Genomic DNA, 27,846 nt, shown 5'->3' with positions numbered 1-27,846 from the left:
GCCTCAGGATCAGAGAATCCCACCCATCAGATATAAACCAGCCAGGGAATGTCAGCGGCTGAGAATCAGAGAGAAAAGTGTCCAGAAAAATCCTAACGCAGTCTTTTAAAAGTAAGAGACAACCAAGGAGAAAGTCTGACTTCGATAAGAATCCTTTGACCACAAGTAAGGACCTCGGCCAAGCAGCACACTGACCAAACTGGCATAGCAAATCCAACAGGTCTAGATCCGCTTCAGGGTAAGCTCAGAAGCCTGATAAGGAACAAGTCAGCACCCTCCTCTATTCCCTTGGCAAAAGCGACACCATTTTAATCAGACAAGGTGTTAATGAAGACACAGCAACCTATGAAAAGGTTATTAATGCCTTTGATTCATATTGCTGTCTTCATAGGGACACTAAAATAGACCAGGTGAGATTTTCCCAGGCGGCTCAGAAATCTAGGGGAAGTATTAACATTTGCACTAATGATCTGTATTTTCTGGCTTATCGTTGCGAGTCTCGGGCTCTAAAGGATGAAGTCATCTGAGGCTGCAAAGTGGTGGGAGTGCTTGATGTAACGTTTAACTGAGTTTCTGCAGTACCTGCAGGATCTAACATTGACAAAGGCAGTGGAATTAGTGAGACAGGTTGCCGTGATGTGGAGATGCCGGCATTGGACTGGGGTGAGCACAGTGAGAAGTCTTACACCAGGTTAAAGTCCAACAGGTTTGTTTCAGATCACTAGCTTTCGGAGCACTGCTCCTTCCTCAGGTGAATGAAGAGGTAGGTTCCAGAAACATACATATAGACAAAGTCAAAGATGCAAGATGATACTTTGAATGTGAGTCGCTGCAGGTCATTAAGTCTTTACAGACCCAGAGAGAGGGGTAATCCCAGGTTAAAGAGGTCTCAAGACAGGACAGTTGGTAGGATTTCGCAAGCCCAGGCCAGATGGTGGGGGGTGAATGTAATGCGACATGAATCCAAGGTCCCGGTTGAGGCCGCGCTTAAGTGTGCGGAACTTGGCTATAAGTTTCTGCTCGGCGATTCTGCGTTGTCGCGCGTCCTGAAGGCCGCCTTGGAGAACGCTTACCCAGAGATCAGAGGCTGAATGTCCTCGACTGCTGAAGTGTTCCCCGACTGGAAGGGAACATTCCTGCCTGGCGATTGTCGTGCGATGTCCGTTCATCCGTTGTCGCAGCGTCTGCATGGTCTCACCAATGTACCACGCTTTGGGGCATCCTTTCCTGCAGTGTATGAGGTAGACAATGTTGGCCGAGTCGCAGGGTTGAACAGGTTGAACTGTGGAAGCAGAACCAAACTTTAATCCAGGGTGACAGGAAAGCTTTGTGGAGTCAGACCACTGACACAGTCCAGCAACGCCACAGGCGGAGGAGGGGAGCCATTCCGTTGACAGGGGCGCTTCGGCGGAGACTGGGGGGTCTGGTGGGGGTGGTCCAGGGGTGGCGAGGGGGGTTATGTGGGGGGCAATTTTTGGCAGGCCGGGTCCGCGCGTGGTCGACACCATATTGTACGCCGTGGCCGCCACAGGCCACAGCCGTGCGCATGCGCGGCCACGGGCCCAACAATTCCGTATCGGCAAGTAAAGCCAGACACTTTACTTGGCACGGCTGATAGCCTCCACCCCCCCCCCCCCCCCCCCCCCCGCTGGGCAGAGCACCGGTGTGGGGGCGCCGACGACTTTTTGGTTGTAAGACCAGACAATCCTGCGGACATAGCCGCAGAATTGGAGAATTCAGCCCATGTTTTCCCACTGGAGCTGAATTGCGCCAGTTTTACGATCCCCTTGTGGTCGTGATGCGGAATGCAATTCAGTGTTCCATCCCATCCAATTTATGCATGAGAAATAATTCCCAGGGAATCCCACAATCCGGCCACTATATTGAGTGGGTGGCCCTATAGCGAGGCCCCCGGCTGGCAACCCCCCCCGCAAATCAGCCCCAACCTCCCCCACTGCAAATCAGTGCTGACTCCCTCTCCCCCCAACCGCACGAGGGCCTCCCACAATCAGATTGCCTAGGTGCTCCCCCCAACCCCAGGTACGGGGGTGAGGTGAACCAACCACACCCCAGGGACATCTGTAATAGGGGGACCCACACAGTGACCACTTTAATAGGGGGACCCCACACAGGGACTCCTGTAATAGGGGGACACCTCGTAGGGACCCCTGTAGTAGGGGGAACTTCACAGGGACCCCTGTGATAGGGGGATCCCTCCAGGTACCCCGGTAATAGAGGGACCCCTATAATCGGGGACTCCCAGCGAGAACTCGTGTAATATGGGACCCCCTTGCTTAAAGGAACCCATCTACAGACCCCCCCCACCACACAGACCGCCCCCCAGAAAAGGGACCCCAGTCTGGAAACTGGAGAGCAGTTCCCAATTTTGCCCCGACGTGTGAATCTCCATCCCATCAGGGAACGCATCCCGGGCACCCCAGTTGGAGAATCCAGCCCACTGAGTTTTGAGGGCATTGTGTCTGAGATCAATGTTATATATGCTGAGGGGACTATGGAAGAAATTCATGAGATCCATCTTTGATGCATCAGCTACTTAAAGATATTCATTTATGATTTGAATTGAATACAATTTCCCTGTTAATTAATTTTTAATTTATATTGATTTTGGTTTGGTTGTAAAGTAAAACCATGAACAGTGAAATCTTGTCCATCAGTTTCTTTCATTAGGGTGGTTTGAAAAGGTTGATTATTTTAAATTATTTTTCTCCATGGGGATTGTAACAGAGGATAGAAGTAAATTGATTGTTGGATGGCTCTTTTCCTGGAGAATAATGAATTCATAATTCCAGTTGTTAGCTTGCAGGCTGAATGTTGTTTTGCTGTCACCATTAAGAAAGAAACTATGAGTTTGATCTCCATTATATTTGGGCTAATAACATAGTAATGCTCTGGGAATGGCAGCATAATAGCTATGTTACTCTATTGGTAATTCAAGGCCTGGGCTAATGTTCTGGACATATGAGTTCAGATCCCAAATTCAAATATAAAATATGTTTGATTTAATAAAGCTGCAATTTTCCTTTATTATGGAGCAGATTTTTCTTCTCATCACCTGTGTCAAAGTACACGTTGGGCACAATTCAGCGGCCTCGTCGCTCTCAGCTTGGTAGTGGGACGAAGCCGTTCAATCTCGCGAGAGTCCTCTTGTGAGATTTGCGACGCTTGAAACACCTCGAGAGATTTAACATAATCTCATGAGACCTCGCGATCTAGATCTCGTCCTCACTGGGCATGATCCAAAACTGCATTTTTAGGCTCATTTAAATATGCATTTGTGGGATTATCCCTGTGCCTGGGACCTAACGGCAGTGCCTGGGATTCCTCGCCAGAACGCCGTTAAGCACTCATTTCCACAATTGTGGATCAGTGGTAATGGCACTAGGGGGGAATCTCAAAGGCTATTAGAGACCTCTGGGTGGTTGGGGACAGGGCAGCATGGTACCCTGACACTCCCTCTAACACCTTCTGACACCCTGGCACTGCCAGGCTTGAAGGGGGACTGCCAGGGTCCCAGGCTGGCAGTACCAGGGTGCCCAGGTTGCCACTGCCAGTGATCGGGCCCATGGGGGCCTTATCAGGTGAATGGGGGGGGGGGTGAGGGGGTGTTTCTGGTGGTCTCCCCAAATTTGGGGGGTTGTCGAAAATTGATGGGGCCTGAAAGAGTGAGGGGGAGAAGATCTGGCAGCCTTCCGAAATGGCTCCCCAATTTGCGAAGAGTCTCTCCTGCTGGGCTTGCCACCAGGAAATAACTCAAAGTGCGGCCTTGGCAGAGAGAACCCCCCCGAGGCCAAAGGAAATGAAAAAGTGCCTTTGAATCGCATGGTATTCCACAGCGGTGCATCTCTCGAGAAAAACCCTGCTAAACACGCCCAAAACTGGACATAGATTTTTCCGGTGGAATTGTGCCTGTAGTTAGTAAAATAAATCTGGAATAAAAAGCTATTATCAGTTCAGGGGCTGTTTAGCACAGGGCTAAATCGCTGGCTTTGAAAGCAGACCAAGGTAGGCCAGCAGCACGGTTCAATTCCCGTAACAGCCTCCGCGAACAGGCGCCGGAATGTGGCAACTAGGGGCTTTTCACAGTAACTTCATTTGAAGCCTACTTGTGACAATAAGCGATTTTCATTTCATTAATATCCTTCAGGGAGGAAAATTGTTGTTAAACAGTCTGGTCCAGATGTGACTCCACGCCCACAGTAATGTTGCTGTCTCTTAACTTTCCGCAATAGTCTAGCAAACCATTCAGTTGTCTCAAGGGCAATTAGTGATGAACAAAGAATACTGGCCCTTCCAGTGAAACTCATGTCCTTTGAAAATGAATAAAAACAAATCTGGTACACTGTGAATGCGCTGTGGGCAAGAACAGACCTCACTCAATAATAGATTATGGTTAAAAAATTTAAAAAAACTCCAGCCACTTCTAGTTTTAATGGAAGGTCAGAGAAAATGACTAACCCACTCCCAGGCATTTATTGATCCTTTTAATGCAGCAGTGTGCCAATACTTTACTGCTGCTTTTATTTTTCCTGGGTTTCCTAGCCTCGAAAAAGCCAACAGCTGAAAAGAGATGCAGTGTCAAAAGAACAGGTAAGTTGTTTTACAGCACAGCTTGTGGGCTTGGAGAAGTAATACTATCTCTCCTCCCCACCACCACCCCTCTCCCCAACCCCAGGCCATCAAACTAATGTGTAAAACACCTTATATTGCTGCCTGGCCTACCGATGCTATCTGACTAAATCTTTACAGTCAGTCTGATCTGTCCTGTGTGCTATGACTGACAACCCCAATAATTTCACTGACGTTTTTCATAATTTGAATGCCTCCCTCATCTCTCCACCCCCTCCACTCCCCCACTCCCACCAATGACCCTGCCCCTCCCAATCATTTATCCCTTCACCAATTCCAGATCCCCTTTTTGTGAAGGGGAGGTCGTGTCTCACTAACTTGATGGAGTTTTTTGAGGAGGTCACTAAGATGATTGATGCAGGTAGGGCAGTGGATGTTGTCTATATGCACTTCAGTAAGGCCTTTGACAAGGTCCCTCATGGTAGACTAGTACAAAAGGTGAAGTCACACGGGATCAGGGGGGAGCTGGCAAGGTGGATACAGAACTGGCTAGGTCATAGAAGGCAGAGAGTAGCAATGGAAGGATGCTTTTCTAATTGGAGGGCTGTGACCAGTGGTGTTCCACAGGGATCAGTGCTGGGACCTTTGCTGTTTGTAGTATATATAAATGATTTGGAGGAAAATGTAACTGGTCTGATTAGTAAGTTTGCAGACGACACAAAGGTTGGTGGAATTGCGGATAGCGATGAGGACTGTCAGAGGATACAGCAGGATTTAGATTGTTTGGAGACTTGGGCGGAGAGATGGCAGATGGAGTTTAATCCGGACAAATGTGAAGTAATGCATTTTGGAAGGTCTAATGCAGGTAGGGAATATACAGTGAATGGTAGAACCCTCAAGAGTATTGAAAGTCAAAGAGATCTAGGAGTACAGGTCCACAGGTCACTGAAAGGGGCAACACAGGTGGAGAAGGTAGTCAAGAAGGCATACGGCATGCTTGCCTTCATTGGCCGGGGCATTGTGTATAAGAATTGGCAAGTCCTGTTGCAGCTGTATAGAACCTTAGTTAGGCCACACTTGGAGTATAGTATTCAATTCTGGTCGCCACACTACCAGAAGGATGTGGAGGTTTTAGAGAGGGTGCAGAAGAGATTTACCAGAATGTTGTCTGGTATGGAGGGCATTAGCTATGAGGAGCGGTTGAATAAACTCGGTTTGTTCTCACTGGAGCGAAGGACGTTGAGGGGCGACCTGATAGAGGTCTACAAAATTATGAGGGGCATGGACAGAGTGGATAGTCAGAGGCTTTTCCCCGGGGTAGAGGGGTCAATTACTAGGGGGCATAGGTTTAAGGTGAGAGGGGCATGGTTTAGAGTAGATGTACGAGGCAAGTTTTTTACGCAGAGGGTAGTGGGTGCCTGGAACTCGCTACTGGAGGAGGTGGTGGAAGCAGGGACGACAGTGACATTTAAGGGGCATCTTGACAAATACATGAATAGGATGGGAATAGAGGGATATGGACCCAGGAAGTGTCGAAGATTGTAGTTTAGTCGGGCAGCATGGTCGGCACGGGCTTGGAGGGCCGAAGAGCCTGTTCCTGTGCTGTACATTGCTTTGTTATTTGTTCTTTGTTCAGTGTAGCCATCTGGGATGGCCACTTACAACCAGAGACAGAGAAACTCGCAAAGCCTAGCGGGTAAAATGGACAAAGCAAGATTCAGGCAGGCTTAGAGCCTGAAACGTATATTTGCAAGCAAGGAGTCCAGACGGTATCAAAACTCCGACCAATTAGCATTTTGATGGGCCAATTAGCATTTGATGGCCCATCTCCACCAAGACAAAGAACTGGTACTTGAGTGAACAATACAGTCCCAGACATTTCGGCGCCACTCCCTGTTCTCGGGAAGCGTAAAAAACAGGGTCAGTGACCGCTTGGGTCACGCCCAGCCACCCAGGCACCCGCACATTTATTGGTTAGAAATCGAACATAGTGATCGGGGATCACCCAATTAGTGGTGTCCAAACTGAAGAACCACCCAAAAGAGCGCGAAAACCCCCAAGCATAAGAAGAGAGTCCGCCATGCGTTTGTCCTCTTTTGGACCTGGCGCCCCGGCTACGGCCATCTCCAATCGCAGCACCACCAGAAGCAAGCCCAACTTCAACGACCGCTACCAGACGGATGAGCCTAGCTGAGCAGCAGTTACTCCTACAGACCCGATAGACCCAGAATCGAACAATGGCCACTGTTCCTCTGACCTAAGCCGGGTGCCTGAAGTTAAGTACAGGTTGTCTTAGTCGATAGGTGTAGTTAATTACTAGTTTATGTTGCATGCCTAATTGTGTGTAAATAAAGTACCCTTGACCTTGAACTAACTAACTGGTGTTTGGCTCTTTGATCGATAGCCGGTTGAACCTTTTGGTGGTATCATTTGATACCTGGCGACTCTGAGCATTAGAATATAGATACCAAAAGAAAGGAGGGCAAACCCACTGACTGCCGTAGTTAGAGCAGGGCCTCAGAAAAGGCAACACCAGCTGTGGCCAAGAGACGCAGGCCCACCCACTTTCTAGGCAACCAGGTTTCAACCTGGCTGATTGTCACCGAACGCAGGTTATTTTGATATAAACCAGGTCCCTTTGATAAATTCGAAAGGACTTCCAGAAAATCTATTGTACCAGATTCCTCAGCTGTCAATCCTACCCCTAAAGATGTTATTATTGGGACCATAGAATAATGCAACACTAAAGGAGGCAATTTGATCCTTCATGCCCATACTAGACCTTGAAAGAGCTATCCAGTTCGTCCCATATCTCTGCTCTGTCCCCTTTGCCCTGCAATTATTTTTCCTCTTCATATACTTATCCAGTTCACATTTGAAAGTTACTATTGAGTCTGTTCCGCTATCCTTGCAAGCAATGCATTCCAGATTAGACTATCTTACATAAAAAAATATTCTCATCATCTCACTTCTGTCTCTGTTGTCAGTTGTCAAATCTCGCTCCTTTGGTTGCCGACCTTACTGCTAGTGCAGATAGTTTCTCCACATTTAATCTGTCAAAACGCATCATGATTTTAAATGTTGCTGTTTAAAATCTCCCCTTGAACTTTCTGCTTTAAAAGTACAATCCCATGTACCTAGTGTCCCTCACCCCTGATAATATGCAAACCAATTTCCTCTGTACCCTCTCCAAGCTTTGATGTCCTTCCTAAAGCGTTCTGCTCATAATGGGCTGGATCTCTGCCGGTGGGATGCTCTGTTTTGCCAGCAGCCCGGGGGTTTCCTGCCGGCATGGGGCTGCCGCACAATGGGAAACCCCATTGACCAGTAACGGAGCATCCCACCAGCGGGGTGAAACAGAAATGAGGCGGAGAATCCAGCCCAATGTTCTAGTTGAGGCCTTTATAAAGGTTTAATATTGATCCTTTGCTTTTATACTCTATTGCCCCTATAAAGACAAGAAGCCTGCATGTTATTTAACAATCTTAACAACTTGTCCTGACATCTTCAAAGATATTTTATGCAAACCCCTGGTCCCTTGGTTACTGCATCATCTTTTATGTTGCCTTTCCTTTTTCTTCTGACAAAAATGCGACTTTTAAAATTCTCTGCATTAACTTTCATCTGCCATGTGCTTATTCGTGTCGTCAGTCTCTTTCTTCCTGAAGTCTGCTATTATCCTTCACATTATTTACTGCATTTTCAAATTCCGTGTTTTCTGTGGAATTTGACATTATGCTCTGAATATTCAAGACATAGGAACATGTGAATGATGAGCAGGAGTAGGCCTCTCGGCCCCTTGAGCGTGCTTCATCATTTAATAAGATCACGGCTCATCTGGTTGTAACCTCAATTAGACACTCACCCTGCAACCTTTAAACTCTTTGCTTATAAAGAATTTATCTACCTCTGCTTGAAAATATTACCATGTTTTTTCGAAGTGACTGAAAACTAACCTGTAGCTCTCCAGCTGCACAGACAAGTTTTCTATCCAGATCTTGAGCTTCTTTAAAGAGGGAGCCCCCCCCGCACAGGGACCACCCAACTAAAGGAACCTCAACAGAGATCCCCTAACTAAAGGGACCTCCCCCCGCCAATGCAAAGAAAGCTAAGTGCTGTCAATTTCCAGCTCAGCACTTCAAAATCACTCAAGTGTGAAGGGGGTAATTGGAATGCACTTAACTCAATTTTGTGTGGTTGATGTTTGTAAACATTGTGGTTACAGCATTTCAGAGTTACTCATATGAAGCAAAACTGACACCCATGTTTGTGGAGGCCGTCAATCACTGCCCCCCTAAGAGAACTGAATGAATGGCTTGCAGCTAAAGGATCTGAGGGGTTTAAACACAGGTCTCTGAGGGGCATCCCTTTGGTTAGGTGATCCCTGGGGAGATGCCTTTAATTAGGGGTCTCTGTGGGCATCCTTTATTTTGGGGGTCCCTGGGGGTCTCCCTATGTAGGGGTCTCTGTGGGGGGTTCCTCTATTTAGAGGGTCTGCGGGGGGAGGGGGTTGCGGGTCACCACTGTACTTGGGGGAAGGGGGAGGGCACCCAGAAAATCCAGGCATGACGGCTGATTTGTGGTGTGGGGGGTGAGGGAGGTGGCCAACTGCAGAATTTAACTATCGGGCACACACTCAAAATGGCAGCCCAGTAGTGGGAATCCCTTGTATTCCTCACCATGCATAAATTTGCATGACAAGGAATACTGAATTGGTTTCTGGAAGCACAAATCAATTGCAATTCTCCTCCAGCAGGATAGTCTGCCAAATGGAGAATACTGACCGTTGTTCTCAAACAGTCATGTCAATTTATCAATGCACTCTTTGCACAAATCCAGTGCAATTATAATGCATAATGGCTATCTATGACGTGTGTGTGAATGTAGTTTGATTGAGAATTTATTTTAAATAAAGTCATACTTATAACGACGTTGTGATTGGCTGCTTGGTGCTTATAAATTTACATTGTCAGGAATAGAACATGTTAAAACCTGCATTCCTCTGATTGCGTTTGGTGTTCTTTTAGGTTTTACAAAACACAAGCATGAAGTCTTCTTTCCCTGTAGTATTTAGATATGTACCAACCTTCATTACTTCCGGCCACAAATTGTTTTTCAGATTTAGCTTTTGATTCAGAGTTATTTAAATTTCCAGCATCAACAATTCTGCCATAATAACTGACCTTTGAGAGAGCATCTTCATTGGTGCAGCAGTTCAGGCGACAGTTCCTTAGGGGAATTCATGAGCTTGGTAACTAACAACGCATTGAATGATAAACTGTTCAGCATTTGCCATGATGGAGGATGCTGCCCCTTTGTGGATGAAACCTTGCATGAAAGTTTTCGCTTTGTTTGGAAAGTTGTCAGCCATTAATTATCAACTTTCCAAATGACATTAAAGAACAGTTAAACTTCTGGACAGCCTTACGAAACCCAGCAAATCTCACTAATAGCTGGATATAGACGTTATCAATCATAGGATTTCAGCCTGAAAGTTATTGAACCAATTGCTTCCCCCTCCCTGCCCACACACTGAATCACCCTCAGTGGATCAATAAACTTGCAGGATCAAGGGGAAGCATTCGCAGTATTAGCAACCATGAACAAACAGAACAATGTTACCTGAAACACAACAGACATAGTTTGGAGGTAGTTTAAATCTTTTGGATCAGGCTTCAAGATGTTACAATAGGTCCAAGAATGGAATCATAGTTATGTGAATCTTTATTTTTCCCTTAGAAGCATTTGTGGACCAAAAGAGCACCCCATCCAGGCCCTCTTCCCTGCCCTATCCCCGCAAATCTGCGCATTGATCATGGCCAATCCACCTAACCTGCACATATTTGCACTGTGGGAGGAAATCAGAGCACCTGGAAGAAACCCTTGCAGGCACTGGGAGAATGTGCAAACCCCACGCCGACAGTCACCCAAGGCCGGAATTGAACCCGGATCCCTGGCGCTATGAGGCAACCATGCCAATTCCATGCACAGCAGTGACAAAACAATCTTTGAAATCTTACTTAAAACATCTTTGAGATGCAAAGTGCAAATTCTTAGAAACAAACAGTAAGCTTCTGCAATGTTTAGTATGGAGCATTCAAAATCAGAGCTGCGTGTGTTGTTAAAGCATGATTCCGTTGCTCCTCTTCTCGACTCCCTTGGCTGCTATCTGTGTATGGTAGCCTTAAGCAGACAAAATGGACAATGCCATTTTCAATACATTGCATTCCTTTCCTTCTTAGTAAATGAGAGGCATAGCGTGCTTCAATGGTTTGTTTCCAGAAGTGTAAACAATAAACATCAGCATATAGTGAACATTCAACTTCACCAGTAACATATTACATATTTTAACTTTTCTATTAGTTTAACAATAAACTCAATTGTGTGCAACGCGATGAAAGATTCGTTCACCAACTGAAGATAGTTCACTCTGTTGCATTGTCATTTCAGTATGGTGGACATTTTCTCTGATGTGTGGGATATTGAGCGCTATCAGGTTTGGTCTAATTAAACACATATTCTTCAGCTCAGATGCCCATGTCGGAATTTGCTAACTCCGTTTTGCATAGATTATTGATCCGTTTGTGCTGGCCGTAATAAATGGTTGGATATCATAACAGGTTATTTGCTTTCACAGAATCACAGAATTGTTACAGCACAGAAGGAGGCCTTTGACCTATCGTGTGTCCACCAGCTCTCCAAACGAACAATCCACCTCATGGTCTTCTCCTGCCTTCTCCCCATAACCCTACAGATTGTGTCTTGTCAAATAATCATCTAATTTCTCCTTAAATGCCTCAATTGAGCCTACTTCCACTAAACCTCCAGGCAGATGCCTTCCAGGCCCCAAGCACTCGCATGTGAATTTATTTTTCTCTTATCACTTTTGCTTGTTTTGACAATTACTTTAAATCTATGCCCTCTTGTTCTGAACCCTTTCAGGAGTTGGAACAGTATCCCCTTCTCTACACTGTCCAGACCCCTCATAATTTTGAATACTTTTCAATCAAATCTCCTCTCAGCCTTCCTTTCTCAAAAGAAAATGATCCCAACTCCTCCAATTTATAAGACCATAAGACATAGAAGCAGAATTAGGCCACTCGGCCCATTGAGTCTGCTCTGCCATTCAATCATGGCTGATACATTTCTCATCCCCATTCTCTTGCTTTCCCCCCATAACCCCTGATCCCCTTATAAATCAAGAACCTGATTAATTTCGCTTCATAACTGAAGTTTCTTACTTCTGTAACCATTGTTGTAAACCTCTTCTACATTCTCTCCAATGTGTCCAGAACTGTATGCAATACTCCAGCTGGTGTCTTACTGGTGTCCGATGCAAGTTCAATCTAACCTCCTAACTCTTGTACTCAATGCCCCTATTAATAAAGCCTTAGATACTGTATGCTTTATTAACTACTCTCTCCACCTACCCGGCAACCTTTAATGGCTTATACATACATATGCACAGGTCCTTTTGCTCCTGAACCACTTTACAATATTACCCTTTGTTTTATATTGGACAGGATTTTCCAGTCCTGCTAGAGCAGGGCAGAAAGATCTGGAGAGAAGCCACTTTCTACCTTTTCCTTATTGACTGTGTGGTGGTCTCCCATTCCCTCTCTCCCTGTAAACTTTAAGCTGTAGGGTGACCGCATCTATAAACATGCCATTCACATAGCTCTCAGCGGCCCATGGATGCATTGCAGTGACGTCAGCTGCTGCTCAAGTTCTTAAGTGTGGAGCTCAAGCTGTTACAACCGGACGACACTTCTTTCCCAATATGGTTCCCACATTGCACAGGATGTGCACTCTCGAGGATTAAACAGCTCTGACATTCCTTATGTATTAATTAATGATGCTACTATTAAAAACCTTTACCAATGCTAATATGCCTACCTTGTACTGATAAGTCGCATTATTTGTCTTACCCCTCTGCTCTCAGAAATCTCTCACACTGTTTTTATAATCACTCTGTTCTCAGAACTCTCTCCACTTCTCGTGCTGCGTTTATACTCCCTCTGCTCTTGTGACTCTCACCACGTTTCCTGCTGCTTTTATATATCTTCTGCTTTCAGAACTTTCACCACCTCTCACACTGTTTTTATCCTCCCTCGACTCTCAGAACTCTCTTCGCTTCTCCTGCTATTTTTGTCCTCCCTCTACTCAAAAGGAGTTGTTTGGTTTTGACAATTTCATGGAGACCTTTGTGTACTATTTCTACAACTTGTCCCCTCAACGAATGTGGAATGATAATGTAACATGAGATCAGATGTGTTTGTAACATTCAGCTCATTTTGAGCTTGTGAAGACGTTGTAGTCTGTGAGCAATTTCATTCGTAGATACTCTCCCAATCATGTCTTCCTACTTTCATGATTCTGTAGCCAACATACGTGTTTGCAACACTTCATCTTGCTTTGCTGCCGCTTTGATGTCAGCTACTTTTAGTGCTTTGAAACTCTGTTTAGTTTTAAGTATTTAAGATATTGTTCGACAACCTTTACTTCACAGATAATAGGACTGACTGGCTGCATTGGATGTCATGAAAGATAATCCGCTAGGTTGTGCTTGCCTGGCTGAGACTCAACATGGAACTCGTACTCGGTTTTGGGTGCGTTTGGCAGAGAGATTCGCGGTGGCCGCATTGGCGAGATCATGGCCCGTATTCAGCGCCAAAAATGAGCCCTCACGAGATTCTCAACATAACTGCCTCCCTCACCATCTGATTCGCCCGACTTGCACCTCAACTGCTTGCCCCTATCAAGGGGGAGCTGCTTTTAAACACACCCTCACCACTCACTCTCAGCCAACACACAACCATGGCACCCCTGCTCCTCTCTGTGCAATTGTCAACCGCGCAAAGCTTCTCGATGCTGTGGATGAGAGGAGGGGCACCCGGTTCCCCTACGAAGGTTGGGGGACCAGCAGCAGGACCAGCAATGCAGCAGCTGTCAGGGTAGGCAACATGACCAGGAGGGCTGCCATCCAGTGTCTGACGAAGGACCTCCAACGAGCTGCAAGGGTAAGTTAACACCTCCCTCTTGGCAACAGTTCTGCCTGCCACCCTTCAAATTCCCAAACCCCCCTCCTCCCCACCTCCAATCGACAGGCTGACACCTCGCATCCTCCCCACATCCGATTGATTGATTTATTGTCCCATATACCGAAGTACAGTGAAAAGTATTTTTCTGCGGCCAAGGGAACGTACATAGTACATACACAGTGGGTAAAAAGAATAATTGACACGGCACATCGACAATAAGTAATTGGTGACAGTGCAGAACAAGGGTCAAACAAAGCAAATACGACATGAGTAAGAGCAGCATAGGGCATCGTGAATAGTGTCTTTTAGGGAACAGATCAGTCCGAGGGAGAGTTGTTGAGGAGTCTACTAGCTGTGGGGAAGAAGCTGTTCCTGTGACTGGATGTGTGCATCTTCAGATTTCTGTATCTTCTGCCTGATGAAAAGGTCTGGAAGAGGGCAAAGCCTCGGTGTGAGGGGTCTCTAACATGCTGTCTGCCTTTCTGAGGCAGCGGGAGGTGTAGACAGAATCAATGTGTTGGTGGCAAGCTTGTGTGATGCGTTGGGCTGAGTTCACCACACTCTGCAGTTTCTCGCGATCTTGGGCTGAGCAGTTGCCATACCAGGTAATGCAGCTGGATAGGATGCTCTCTATGGCACATCTGTCGAAGTTTGTGAGATTCGACACAGACATGCCGAATTGCCGAATTTCTTCAGCTTCCGTAGGAAGTAGAGACGTTGTTGGGCTTTCTTGACTGTTGCATCGACGTGAGTGGACCAGGACAGACTGTTGGTGATGGTGACCCCCAGGAACGTAAAGCTATTGACCATCTTCACTTCTGAGCCATTGATGTAGATAGGGGTGTGTGTCGTACCACACTTTCTGAAGTCGATGACCAGTTCCTTGGTTTTTCTGACATTTAGAGAGAGGTTATTTTTGGTACACCATGCAATAAAATGATCTATCGCCCTTCTGTAATCTGACTCATCGTTGTTTGAGATACGGCCCACCACAGGCGTCTCATCTGCAAACCTATAGATTGAATTGGAGTTAAATCTTGCCACACAGTTGTGTGTGTATAGGGAATGCAGTAGAGGACTGAGCACACATCCTTGTGGGGCCTCAGGCTGAGGACTATTGTGGAGGAGGTGCTGTTACCTATCCTGACAGATTGCGGTCCGTTGGTGAGGAAGTCGAGGATCCAGCTGCACAGGGAGGGGTCAAGTCCAAGATTGCTGAGTTTGGTTATAAATCTTGTCGGGATAAAGGTGTTGAAGGTGGAGCTGTAGTCTATGAACAGCAGTCAGACATAGGTTTCCTTGTTGTCGAGGTGTTTGAGTGTTGACTGGAGGGTCAGAGAGATAACATATGCTGTAGATCGGTTGCCGCGGTAGGTGAACTACAATGGATCAAGACCGTCTGGGAGGCTGGCATTGACCTGTCTCATGACTAGCCGCTCGAAGAATATCATCATAACAGACGTCAGGACCATCGGTTGGTAGTCGTTGAGATATGCGACCTTGTTCTTCTTTGGTACTGGTATCATGGTGGTCTTCTTGAAGGAGGTGGGGACCTCGGAGCGGAGAAGTGAGATGTTGAAGATGTCTGTGAATACACTCGCCAGCTGGACTGTGCAGGATCTGAGTGTTCGCCCTGGACTCCATAGGAGCCCGTCGCTTTCCGCTGGTTCACTTTCAAGAAGGCAGCTCTTACCTCTGAGGTTGTAATAGTGGGTATGGGTGTGTCCAGGGCTGTTGGGGTGGTTGGCACTGATGTATTGGTTGACTGTTCAAAGTGGGCACAGAACTCTTTCAGTTCACCGGGAAGTGTGCTCCAGCACCAGAAATTCTACCTGGTCTTGCTTTGTAGCCCATAATCTAGTGTACGCCTTGCCATAGACATCATGGGTTTGTGTCGTTGGCCAAGGACTCTAGTTTGGTCCAGTATTGTCTTTTGGCATCCCTGATGGCTTTTCATAGTTGTACCTGGATTTCTTATACAGTTCAGGGTCGTCAGACTTGAACGCCTCCGTCCGGGACTTCAGCAGGGAGTGAACTCTGCAGTTAAGCCAGGGTTTCTGTTTGGGGAACACCCGTATTGTCTTCTTTGGTACACATTCCTCGACGCACTTACTGAGAAAGTCTGTGATGGTGTTTGCGTACTCGTCCAGGTTAACTGCAGCAGCATTGAATATGGACTAGCCCACGGATTCCAAGCAGTCGCAGAGGATGTCCTCTGATGCCACGGACAGGCACTGCATGGTTTTCTTGACAGGTTCAGCACGCTTGAGTTGCCATTTATAAGCCTGAAGTAAGAGTACCGACTTATGGTGGGATTTGCCAAAGTGTGGTTGGGGAATGAAGTGGTAGGCACCTTTGATGCTAGTGTAGCAGTGGTCCAGGGTGTTTGCACCGCTGGCAGGCAGGAGGTTTGTTGATGGAATTTGGGTTGAACCTTCCTGAGGTTGGCCTGGTGAAATCTCCAGCCACGATTGTCAGGGCTTCTGGTGATTTGTTTCGTGGTTGCTGATGGTGTATTTCGTCAAATGCTTTCTTCAGTTCCACTTGGAGTGGGATGTAAGCTGCTGTGATGAGTACAGAGGTGAATTCATGTGAGAGGTAGAAAGGACGACACTTCACCGTCAGGTATTCCAGGTTTGGGGAGCAGTGGCACACCTGGGACACCACATCCGAGCACCAGGGGGTGTTGATGAGGAGGCAAACACCCCCGCCCTTCAAACTTCATGCTTATTCCTCAGAAACCCCTGGCACCCACCAGCACAACCCCTTCATGTCCAGAGATTCGAGCCCTCATTCCCTGTGAGGAACGGGCCCTGGAAATTGTGGGGTTGCCTGAGGAGAGAGCAATCTCTGACAGCGAGGTTTTTAAAAATAAATTTAGTGTACCCAATTCATTTTTTCCAATTAAGGGGCAATTTAGCATGGCCAATCCACCTACCCTGCACATCTTTGGGTTGTGGGGGTGAGACCCACGCAAACATGGGAGAATGTGCAAACTCCACATGGACAGTGACACAGGGCCAATATCGAACCTGGGATCTCGGCGCTGTGGTCCGACAGCGAGGTTGGCCTGCGCCAGCGAGGTGAAAATCCATTGCCTCTTCACCCAGGTGACCTGTCTCAAGTGAGTTGTTGATGTCAGACAAAATGATCCTTCCCTCTCACTGACCTCTTGACCATTGTCTCGCAGCATCATAACCTGATGGGGCCAGTATTTCTGGAGTCATTCCCCCTCCCGCCACCTAAGAGAACACCTCGGAGAGCTCTGAGGAGATCACCCGCGAGGCGTTGCAGCTGTCATCCGCACTTTCCACCAGTGCAGACACACACCTTAGTGGGCAAAATTAGTGCAAGGCATCTGGGGCACAATCTGGTGAGTGCCACACAGTTGCTGATGCAAGATCATCCAAGGGAGACAACACGCTATTCACCCGGCGTGCCCTGATTCGCACCGGGCATAATGTGGTCACTGAATCGCGCTCTGCAGTTCGAATTATTTAACTGTCTGTACCACTTCAAGTCCTGAGTCCATGGGAGGCATAAATAATGTGAGGTAATCTTTTTCTTTATGTAAAACTGCAAATTTTACAACACAAGAAGAAACACAAAACTCCACACATTAACTGTCGGGCTGTAAGCTCTCCAAGTGATGATTCTTCTCTCATGCAGTGAATATTTGTTGACTGATGTTACTGTTAACTCTGGCAACCATCCCTGCTCAGTGCTCCCACAGAGTAGAGCTTGGTATCCTTACATCAGAGATGAGCTGGAGAATAATGGTTGGTAAAAAAAAAAAATGCTGTAGCTTTGGGGAAAAGTAATGTCAAGATCTATTATCATTGAAAACACTCCACAAAAAATCCAGCAGTGTTAAATGAATGCTGGAACAAATTGTAGATCTTATGAATATTTGACAATGATATTACTGCAGGTCTGATATTTGGATTTCCGTTAAGTTTACTTACCTGACCTACTCAAGTTTCTTATCACATGACATCTCCCTTGGAAAATAAAATGCGTGTGCTATTTCACCCTGTGGTGAACCCACTTCTGGTCAGCTACTTGCAGCATGATGCATTCAAGTAAAAACTAGATAAGTACATGTGGGAGTAAAGGCTTGAATGTTATGCTGATAGAGTTGGACTAAGTAAGTTTGGAGGAGACTCATGTGGTGCATAAATGCCAGCATAGACCAGTCTTGGTTGATTGGCCTGTTTTATGTACTGTGAATGCATGTAATTTTTAAATATTGGCTTACCAGCTGTCATAAAGGATATTTAAAGACAAATTACTGTGGGCGATGGTTATATATGAACATGGAACTCCCCTACAAGATAGAGCTAGATATCTGGCTCCGCAGACATGCTAGAACCAATTTGATAGAAGCCAGAGGCCTGCACAATGATATATGTAACCCACACGGTCCCCCATGCTGGGAACTCATCCCATGCAGGCGTTCCACGCATGCACCGGAATGATTACAAATGGCTAGATTGTGATTTGATGCATGTTCTTGATACTTGGACCTGGTAGGTCCACTGAATCCACGTGCTTTCCACTCACAAAGGAACAAGCCTTCAGCTACATGAGAGAACTAGCGCTATTTTATGGGCCTGCCATTCAGCTAAGGTAATTTTCACGAACTTCGGCTCTTGAGAGGTTTGTGGAAGTATGGTGAAGTAGTTTTGGAGGTGTCACGGTAAATTGCTAGATTTGGCAGAGACTTGCTGCACTTTCAGAAGACCAGTATAGGATTTGGTGTTTTGTCCCCACAAAGGTTACAACAAGTATATGGACTGTATTGGCAGTGCCCCCGAGTCTGCAGCACAACAGTGTGATGGAGCAAGGTCTGAAGAGCAGGAAGCTTTGCACAGAGGGAGGAGGAGATGGTAGAGGAGGAGGCATGATTCCAGGCTGGTTGTCAATATCTCCGATTGCTTCAGTTGCTCTCACTACCATTTCTCCGGTGCACCCCTTCAATTAATCCATGGAATAGAATCCCTACAGTGCAGAATGAGGCTATTTGGTCCATCAAGTATGCACTGACCCTCAGAAAGAGCACCCCACCTCAGCCCACTCCACCGCCCTATCCCTGTACCCCTCCGAACCTGCACAACTTTGTACATAAGGGGAAACTAAGCATGGTCAATCCACATAGCCTGCACATCTTTGGACTGTGGAGCACCCGAAGGAAACCCACACAGATACCAGCAGAACATGCATACTCCACACAGACAGTGACCCAAGGCTGGAATCAAACCCAGGACACTCGCACTGGAAAGCAGCAAAGCTAACCACTGTGTAACCGTGCCACCCTAAAGCCACCGTGCCACACCTACATCTGCAACATCACATCATAGCATTCTCTTGGCCAAAATCCAGTGGCAGGATATTATCATAAAATCTTGCCACGAACAACAACTCAAGTACACAAGCAAAAATGGAGTAATTACCATGTGTATTCCAATAGTAATGCCTTGCAGTACCCTTGCCAGTCCTGGTGTTTCTATGCAATGCCCCTCCAGTGTCTTCATCTGAGTTGGTGGAAATCTGTTGACCTATCAATGGGGAAGACTACAGATGTCCTTGCAAGATGACCTCGTGCTTTGGGCCTTAGGGGCCTGGCTTCACTACCTTGGCAGAGGCGGCAACAGTCTTGGTAGTTGGTTGGCGGGCAATGGCAAGTGAGCTGGTGGGAGCTGTATAACAGAAAGAAGACCAGGAGAAAAAAAAGAAAGAATGTGAGTGAAACATTACAGCAGAAGCGCAGGTTAGGATAGGTGGCCCAAACATGGAGTCGGAGGAACAAACTGAATCAATTTCAGATGCAAATTGAACTTCGAGGGTATGAAGTAGAGGGAGAGAAAATGGTAGAAGAGGAGCAGTAACCTTTTGTGAGTAATTACAAAAATCACTTCAATGTTAAGAGGATGCAATAAGAGGTAAGTAGGCAGGGAAGACTTTAGGGGTAAAACTTAAGACTCCAGTGGAAGTTGTACATGGGGCATTAGCAGAAGCAATGAAGTGGTTAATTGCACAAATGCAGAAATTAGGCAAGCATCCCACAAAGGCAGAGTGCCGTTCATTTTTAACTTCCACATAGATTGGAATAAGCAGATTAGCACATGTCAGAAAAGTATTACATTTCTTGAATGTACCCAGAGTAAATTTATGTGACAATGATTTGTGGGAATGATTGTGGGAGGGTTTATTAAAAGAATGAGCTGTGTTATGATGGTTCTCTGCTGAATGGAGGCAAGCAGCCTCCTTAAATAATTAAAGTGCTCTCAAGGACAGCTAGCTGTGGCTACCAATTTCATGGAGGAAATGTTACTCGAGCAACCCAACAGACCAGAGCTGGAAGTTCTGTGCCCCAAACAGGGAGCTGAAGGCAGGGAAGGGCCATCCGGAGACACCTGCCTGTTTGGTTCCTCTTAATTTTAATTGAAAACTTACTTCTTCAATGCCTTTTGATCTTGGAGCTGCCCTTCATGCACCCACCTCTCCTGGTGGGGCTGTTGAGGCCCCAGTGCTGTCTCCTTAGATTAGAACCCAAATATGGCCAATTAGGATGCCACCATCAGAAAAACAGCTGAATTGGTCCTGCTCAGCAACAGGCATGGTGTGGTATTTTTAAAAGATAGGCTTTCAGGCCACAAAGGTCTAAACAAACAAGAGCTTTATTGGAAAGGTGTTTACTCTACAGGCTGTTAGGATAGACGTCAATATGTCCAAAGATGTGCAGGTTAGACGGATTGGCCATGCTAAATTGGCCTTAGGTTAGGTGGGTTACTGGGTTACGGGGATAAGGTGGAGGTGTGGGCTTAGGTGGGGTGCTCTTTCAAAGAGCCGGTGCAGTCTCGATGGGCCACATGGCCTCCTTCTGCACTGTAAATTCTATGATTCCATGTCACTGCTTCACGTGATCAGATTCTTAAAGTGATCATCTTCCACTAGGAACAAACATGAATACACAACACTCGGGACTCCCCCCTAATTCACCAAAACGTTGGGGTCCTGAAGTCTGTGGTAAAATCCTGTCCAATGTGTTCTAAAATTAACAAGGAGATAGGTCAACAAGGGGATTTAGTAATGAGCAATGAGCCAGGTTTAGTTGACAGTGTGCGAACCAATGACTACATTTTTAGCTTTGGGTGAGAGTGACTTCAATGCACTGAGGTCGTCCGCAACAATTTCTTAATGGGTAAAACAGCAGATCAATGGGAGGTGTGAGTAAAGAATTTAATATGATGCTGAACCTGTTTATACCCTGAAGGGCCAGGAGTTCAACCTGCCCAAAAAAACCATGAATGCCATGAATGATGAGAAAAATAGCATGAAACCGAAAACAGCACAGAGTCTGGCAAATGGGAAAGATACAAAGAACAACAAAGTGTGGCAAAGCAATAAGGGCTCAAAAAGGGAGCATGAAAAGAAACTTGCAAGGAATACCAAAATCATGACACAGAAAAATATTGCACATCTGTTCGGAAAAAGTGGGTAGTGAGGAGAAACATGGGCACCTTGGTTTCTGGTCGCAGTGATATTGTCAATGAAAATAAGGAAATGGAGGAACGTTGAATAATTACTTTGCTTAACAGTCTCCCACAACTGATTAATTTTTGATGGACTATTTTTAAAGGAAATCTAAAAATAGGGTAAATCATTCAAGGTTGTGTTGGGCCAATGATTCAGCCATTAAAAGGCTTTGAAAATATGCCAAAGATGAATGACTTTGTGCAAAGGAAGAGACATAACTGATACCTCCTTAATTAATGATGCAGAATAAGGGTAAAAGTTCTTAGAAAGATCATGGGCGTAATTCTCCCGAAACGGCGCGATGTCCGCCGACTGTCGCCCAAAACGGCGCCAATCAGACGGGCATCACGCCGCCCCAAAGGTGCGGAATGCTCCGTATCTTTGGGGGCCGAGCCCCAACATTGAGGGGCTAGGCAGACGCCGGAGGAATTTCCGCCCCGCCAGCTGGCGGAAACGGCCTTTGTTGCCCCGCCAGCTGGCGCGGAAATGACATGTCGGGGTGGCGCATGCGCGGGAGCGTCAGCGGCCGCTGACAGTTTCCCGCGCATGCACAGTGGAGGGAGTCTCTTCCGCCTCCGCCATGGTGGAGACCGTGGCGGAGGCGGAAGGGAAAGAGAGCCCCCACGGCACAGGCCCGCCCGCGGATCGGTGGGCCCCGATCGCGGTGGCCACCCCCCGGGGCCAGATCGCCCCGCGCCACCCCCAGGACCCCACAGCCCGCCCGCGCCGCCTTGTCCCGCCGGTAAATAAGTGCTTTAATTTACGCCGGTGGGACAGGCAATTTATCGGCGGGACTTCGGCCCATCCGGGCCGGAGAATCGAGCGGGGGGTCCCGCCAACCGGCACGCCGCGATTCCCGCCCCGGCCGAATCTCCGGTGCCGGAGACTTCGGCAACCGGCGTGGGCGGGATTCACGGCAGCCCCCGGCGATTCTCCAACATGGCGGGGGGTCAGAGAATGACGCCCCAGGGATCCAAAATGTTGCTCTCTCCTCAGATTCAGGAAGACCAGCTGAGTATTTCTGGTATTTTCTGTGTTTTATTATTAAGAGTAAAAGAATTGCATTATGCATTTTCCACAACCTCTAAATTACTAATTGAATGGAGATGGACAGATTGCCTTCATTTTGTGTAGTTTTCTGACATACTTCACAATACATGGGCTCTGAATTTCCACAGGGGTTGATGATCTCCTACCTTAAAATGTTCTGCCTGTTCAATGGTGTTTTCTCCAGCAAGCGGACCCCTGCAGAACAATACAGCTATTTTTATTAGATTGACTGAAGGCTTTGAATTATGGAAAGCTCGGGACACTGTCTGCACGTTCTCCCTGTGTCGTTGTGGTTTTCCTCCGGGTGCTCCGGTTTCCTCCCACAAGTCCCGAAAGACGTGCTGTTAGGTAATTTGGACATTCTGAATTCTCCCTCAGTGTACCCGAACAGGCGCCGTAATGTGGCAACTAGGGGTTTTTCACTGTACCTTCATTGCAGTGTTAATGTAAGCCTACTTGTGACAATAAAGATTATTATTATTATTATTATGCCACCAACTTTGGTAGCGCTGTCCTGCTGGTAAGGCAAGACATATCTAAGGTTAGTGATAAAGGAGTCTGGGACCTTTGCTGTATGATTTGGTGAGTATGACCTTGTGAGGCTGCTGCTTGACTGGCCAATGGGACAGCCCTCCGAATTTTGTCACAACCTCTCAGATGTTTGCAGGGTCGTCTGGGCAGGCGGAGCTGTTATTGTTTCAGCTGCCTATAGCATATTATCTGGTAATTAATATTTAGGCAATACCAATTGAGGTCAATGTCGGTTTGGGTTACAATATTGGGGCAATTGGGGCAATATCGGGGCAACACGGTAGCATTGTGGATAGCACAATTGCTTCACAGCTCCAGGGTCCCAGGTTCGATTCCGGCTTGGGTCACTGTCTGTGCGGAGTCTGCACATCCTTCCCGTGTCTGCGTGGGTTTCCTCCGGGTGCTCCGGTTTCCTCCCACAGTCCAAAGATGTGCAGGTTAGGTGGATTGGCCATGATAAATTGCCCTTAGTGTTCAAAATTGCCCTTGGTGTTGGATGGGGTTACTGGGCTATGGGGGTAGGGTGGAGGTGTGGGCTTGGGTAAGGTGCTTTTTCCAAGAGCCGGTGTAGACTCGATGGGCCGAATGGCCTCCTTCTACACTGTAAATTCTATGATTCTATGATTCTATGAATATTAGTAATTTCAGAAGAAGAATCAATTAAGTAAAGTCTTTAGTTAGGGCCCATTTTTAAAACTCCAGAATATCATTGAATTATTCTCTGCTTCCGCATTATCAAAATGTTATATTTCATTGCTTATATGGTACCAATAAAGTTACATTAAAAATGAGTACAACAAAACATGATGTAGTATATTTAAAGTTATGTCATAATAGCTTGGAGGAATTTTAGATAACATTTGGTCAGAAAATAAATCTTCAATTTTATTTTAATATCTTTTCTGGACTTAATTACTCAGATCCTTTCTTGGCTGTTAGTCTTTGGCTAGTTTGGTGATGTTGACTCCTATTTTGGGACTTAACATTTAGCTGACACCACTGGACTTGCCTCTTATTTTCAGATGCCAACTTCAGCTCAGTGGTATCTTTGGGTAAGAAGGTTATGGGACTAAAACCTATTCTAGAGATTTGAGCATGTAGGTTCATGTGGAACCTACATGGGTGTGTATAGGTTGGGCTGAATGGCCTGTTTCTATGCTGGAAATGCTATGTAATCTAGGCTGATATTTTGCTACAATACTGAGAGAGAGTGGAACTGTCAGAGGTGCTGTCTTTCAGATAAGATGTAAAGACATGGCACTATCTTTCCTCTCAGGTGGGTGCAAAAGATTCCTGTTATATCCTGCCAGATTATTATTGGCTGGGGACTCAAGGCAATCCCACAATCCTTAGTGTTTTCACCCCGGCGCAGAGAAGGTGCACGCAATTCAACAGGCCCTGCCCCGACTGACGCTTTGCAACTTCGTTCTTTTCTCGGCCTCGTAAACTATTACGGGAAGTTCCTTCCCAATCTGGCAACTTCGCTGGCCCCGTTGCATCTTCTGTTGAAGAAGAATCACACCTAGGTTTGGGGTCAGCCACAAGAAGCCGCTTTCCGGCGAGTGAAACAGCACTTGTCGTCGTCTGGGTTACTAACCCACTATGATCCTGAAAGCTTTTGCTCGTCACGTGTGACATCCCCATATGGTATTGGGGTTGTCCTGTCCGACAAGATGGAGATTGGAGCCGAGCGGCTGATAGCTTTTGCCTCCCGCACATTGACTGCAGCGGAAAAGCAGTGCGAGAATATCGAGAAGGAGAGCCTGCCTGTGGTCTTTGCGGTGAAATGCTTCCACCAGTATGTTTATAGCCGCCACTTCAATATCATGATTGATCATAAGCCTCTGCTTGGATTTTTCCGAGACGATAAGCCAATTCCGGCGATTGCTTCTGCAGCGCTGGGCTCGCTGCCTACAAGTACTCTCTGGAGCATAAACCAGGGACCCAGATAGCGAATGCTGACACATTGAGCCGATTGCCTTTGTCGCCCGGCTTCATGTCGACCCCCACGACCAGTGAGGTGGTTGCAACCCTAAATTTTATGGACTCCTTGCCTGTCACGGCATCACAGATCCGTGAGTGGACCCAGACGGAGCCAGTCCTGTCAAAGGTTCGGCACATAGCCCTGTATGGTGGGCAGCATAGACAGCTCCCAGGCGAGTTGTGGGCGTTTTCTTCCAAGCTGTCAGAATTCAGCGTGGAAGATGGTATCCTCTTGTGGGGGACGCGTGTGGTCGTCCCGGAAAAAGGACAGGAGCTGATTCTAAAGAACTTGCACAATGGGCATCCGGGTATGACCAAAATGAAAATGTTGGCCCGGAGTTATGTCTGGTGGCCAGGCTTCGATGCCGGCATTGAGAAGGTGGCCCAAAACTGCTCCATTTGCCAGGAGCATCAGAAGCTTCCGCCCGCCGCGCCCCTACATCACTGGGAATGGCCCGGGCGGCCTTGGGCACGCTTGCATGTTGATGTCTCCGGCCCTTTTCAAGGATCCATGTTCCTTTTATTAATTGATGCCCAATCTAAATGGCTAGAGGTGCATAAGGTGGTAGGCACAACGCCCTGCACACAGATCGAGAAGATGCGTTTGTCTTTCATCACGCATGGCCTCCCCGAGGTACTCGTCACGGACCACGGCACTCTTTTCACAAGTGAGGAGTTTGCGAGATTCATGAGCTGCCCCAATGAGGAGAGCAGAGAAATCATTCGCAGAGTCACCTGCATAAATAGAGCTGGCCAGTGTGGAACCAGCTAGAGGAGAGAGCAGTGGTATAGTACTGCTGTTGTATATATGTAATTGTAAAGAAAGTTATTTATTTTCGATTCTACAAACTTTGTGGCCCTCACAAAAATTCTACAGCACTTTTTGAGGAAAAGCAAGTGATTTTTCCCAGTGCCTTGGCCAAGGCACAGATCTTTCACTCTCCGGATGGTTACACCCCAGAAGGTGCACTGCAGGGACAACATGGATATCCCCATGCACTGATTACAGAAATTGCCTGGGAAGTTTCAACTTGTTGGGCATTAACTTTATATCTGGAATTACCCAAAACTCCTGGGTTGCATTCTCCGGTCGTCGACTCCGAAATCCCATTCAGTAAAGGGCCGGAGAATCCGAGTTCCCGACCAAGTCGGGGGCGGCGCCACTTTTGCGATGCTCCACCCCCTCCAAATCGGCGTACTCTAGGAGTATGTCGCACCACGTATCGACGGCCTCAGGATATTGCCGAAGGCCTGCCCCCCGATGCTCCGCCCCTGACCGGGCGAATTCCCGACAGCGTGGGTCACTCATGGTCTCATCCGTCAGGCACTCAGCATGGCGGCTGTGGACTCAGTCCAGTGCACCACAGTCAGGGGAGTGCTGATCCGCGGGAGGGGGGGGGGAACATTATTCGGGGCTGGTGCACTGTGGAGGTTGGTCCGCGGTGCGCAAGCCGGCGAAAGGGGGGGCACTATTTCATGGGCTGGGTCCGCGAGCAGCCTCCGCCATGTAGCACGGCGCGACCGCTGCAGCCGTTGATGTGCTCATGCGCGGTCAAGGACCCGGCAATTCTCCGGGGCATATCGGCAGCTAGAGCCGGGTGCTGTACGCTGCCGTCCTGCTAGCCCCCAGCAAAACGGGGAATCAGTGGCTGTTTTGCACCATTCTTTCTGGCTTAGAAACCACAGTTCCCACCCCGGCGTGGGGACTTCGCCCCAGATTCGGAGAATCCAGCCCACTATTTAAAGTTGGAGACATTACTTGGTTCCGACTCACTTCGTAAAATAATTTGCCAGAAAAAATAAACCAGTTCTAACTCCTTGGTAACTATAATGCTGACACCCACAACAACCCGGGACCCCGGCACCCATCTGACAACCGACCCACCACCAAAATAACTTCCCACACCCCCCCCCCCCCCCCCACTGACCCCCCCCCCCCCTCTACACTCCTGACCCCTTGACTACCCTCCTGACCTCCCACCCTCTCAGCTCCCCACACCGGTGACAACTTCCTGACCACCTGACTACCCCTCCACCCACTGAATACACTTCAAAACTCCCAACCGCATACCCAGTCTCCTGAACATTACCCCAAACCCCCAACTACCCTCTCGAGCCCCTGATCACATGACCCCTCCTCCGACCACCTGACTCCCTGCTCCCAATTCCCCCTGACCCACCTTACCACCTCACACCTTACACACTTACTGTCTAGATGTCAAACTGGCTGGTATGCAAATGGAAATAAAACTGATTCCTGTGTCGAGCATGGCAGAACTGGGGATGACTCCATTATTAAACGGGACTCTGCTTCATTTCTAAGCCTCCGTGAGGAACGTCCCGTCAAGGCCACACTTAGTCCCGTTTCTGGCGAGAGGACCTCTTTAGTGCAGGAATAGACCAGGGCGCCCTGGTCTGGTTAAATGATGCCCCGATCTCTAGAACTGCCCTCCCCATAGCATCCAGAACCCCCAATGCCCCAACACACCAATAAGGGGGTCATCAGGTCATCAAGACCCCCTCACCACACCTCACAAGGGCAGGGCACCCCTGGGCCCGACCCTCAGCACAGACATGATGCATCTCAGCACCTAGGCACTGCCAACCTGGCACCCTGGCGGGACTGTCAGGGTGCCTAGGTGACACTGCCATTGTGTCACTGCCCAGTTGGCATCAGGGGTACCAGGGTATCACCCTGCCCAGTGCCTGACCACCCAGGGGCTCCGAGTCACTTGAGAGACAACCCCAAGTGCCAGACACTTGTCTATGTGGAAACCAGTGCTAAACGGCACTTGTTCAGGGTCTCCAAGGCGATGTCGTTAAGTCCAGGGATCTGGCATAGAAATATTCAAGTGAAACTAACTGCTCACTTGAATATGCAAATCTGGGTCCTGTCCTCAATGGGATACAGATTCTGATGCCTCGCAAGACCTCGTTAGATCTCCTGAGACGTGACAAGGCCGGTAAATATCGCAAGAAGCTTTCCGTGAGGTTTTATGGCCTCATTGCGTCCCGGGTCAGGCGCAACAAGACTGATAGATCGCGTCCTTAAACTCACCGGAACACAGCAGCTAATATTGTAAAAAGGGAACATGCCCGGCTCTCCTGGACTACG

Source organism: Scyliorhinus torazame, chromosome 3 (assembly GCF_047496885.1).
Source record: "Scyliorhinus torazame isolate Kashiwa2021f chromosome 3, sScyTor2.1, whole genome shotgun sequence".
NCBI lineage: Eukaryota > Metazoa > Chordata > Chondrichthyes > Carcharhiniformes > Scyliorhinidae > Scyliorhinus > Scyliorhinus torazame.
This window is presented reverse-complemented; position numbering follows the sequence as displayed.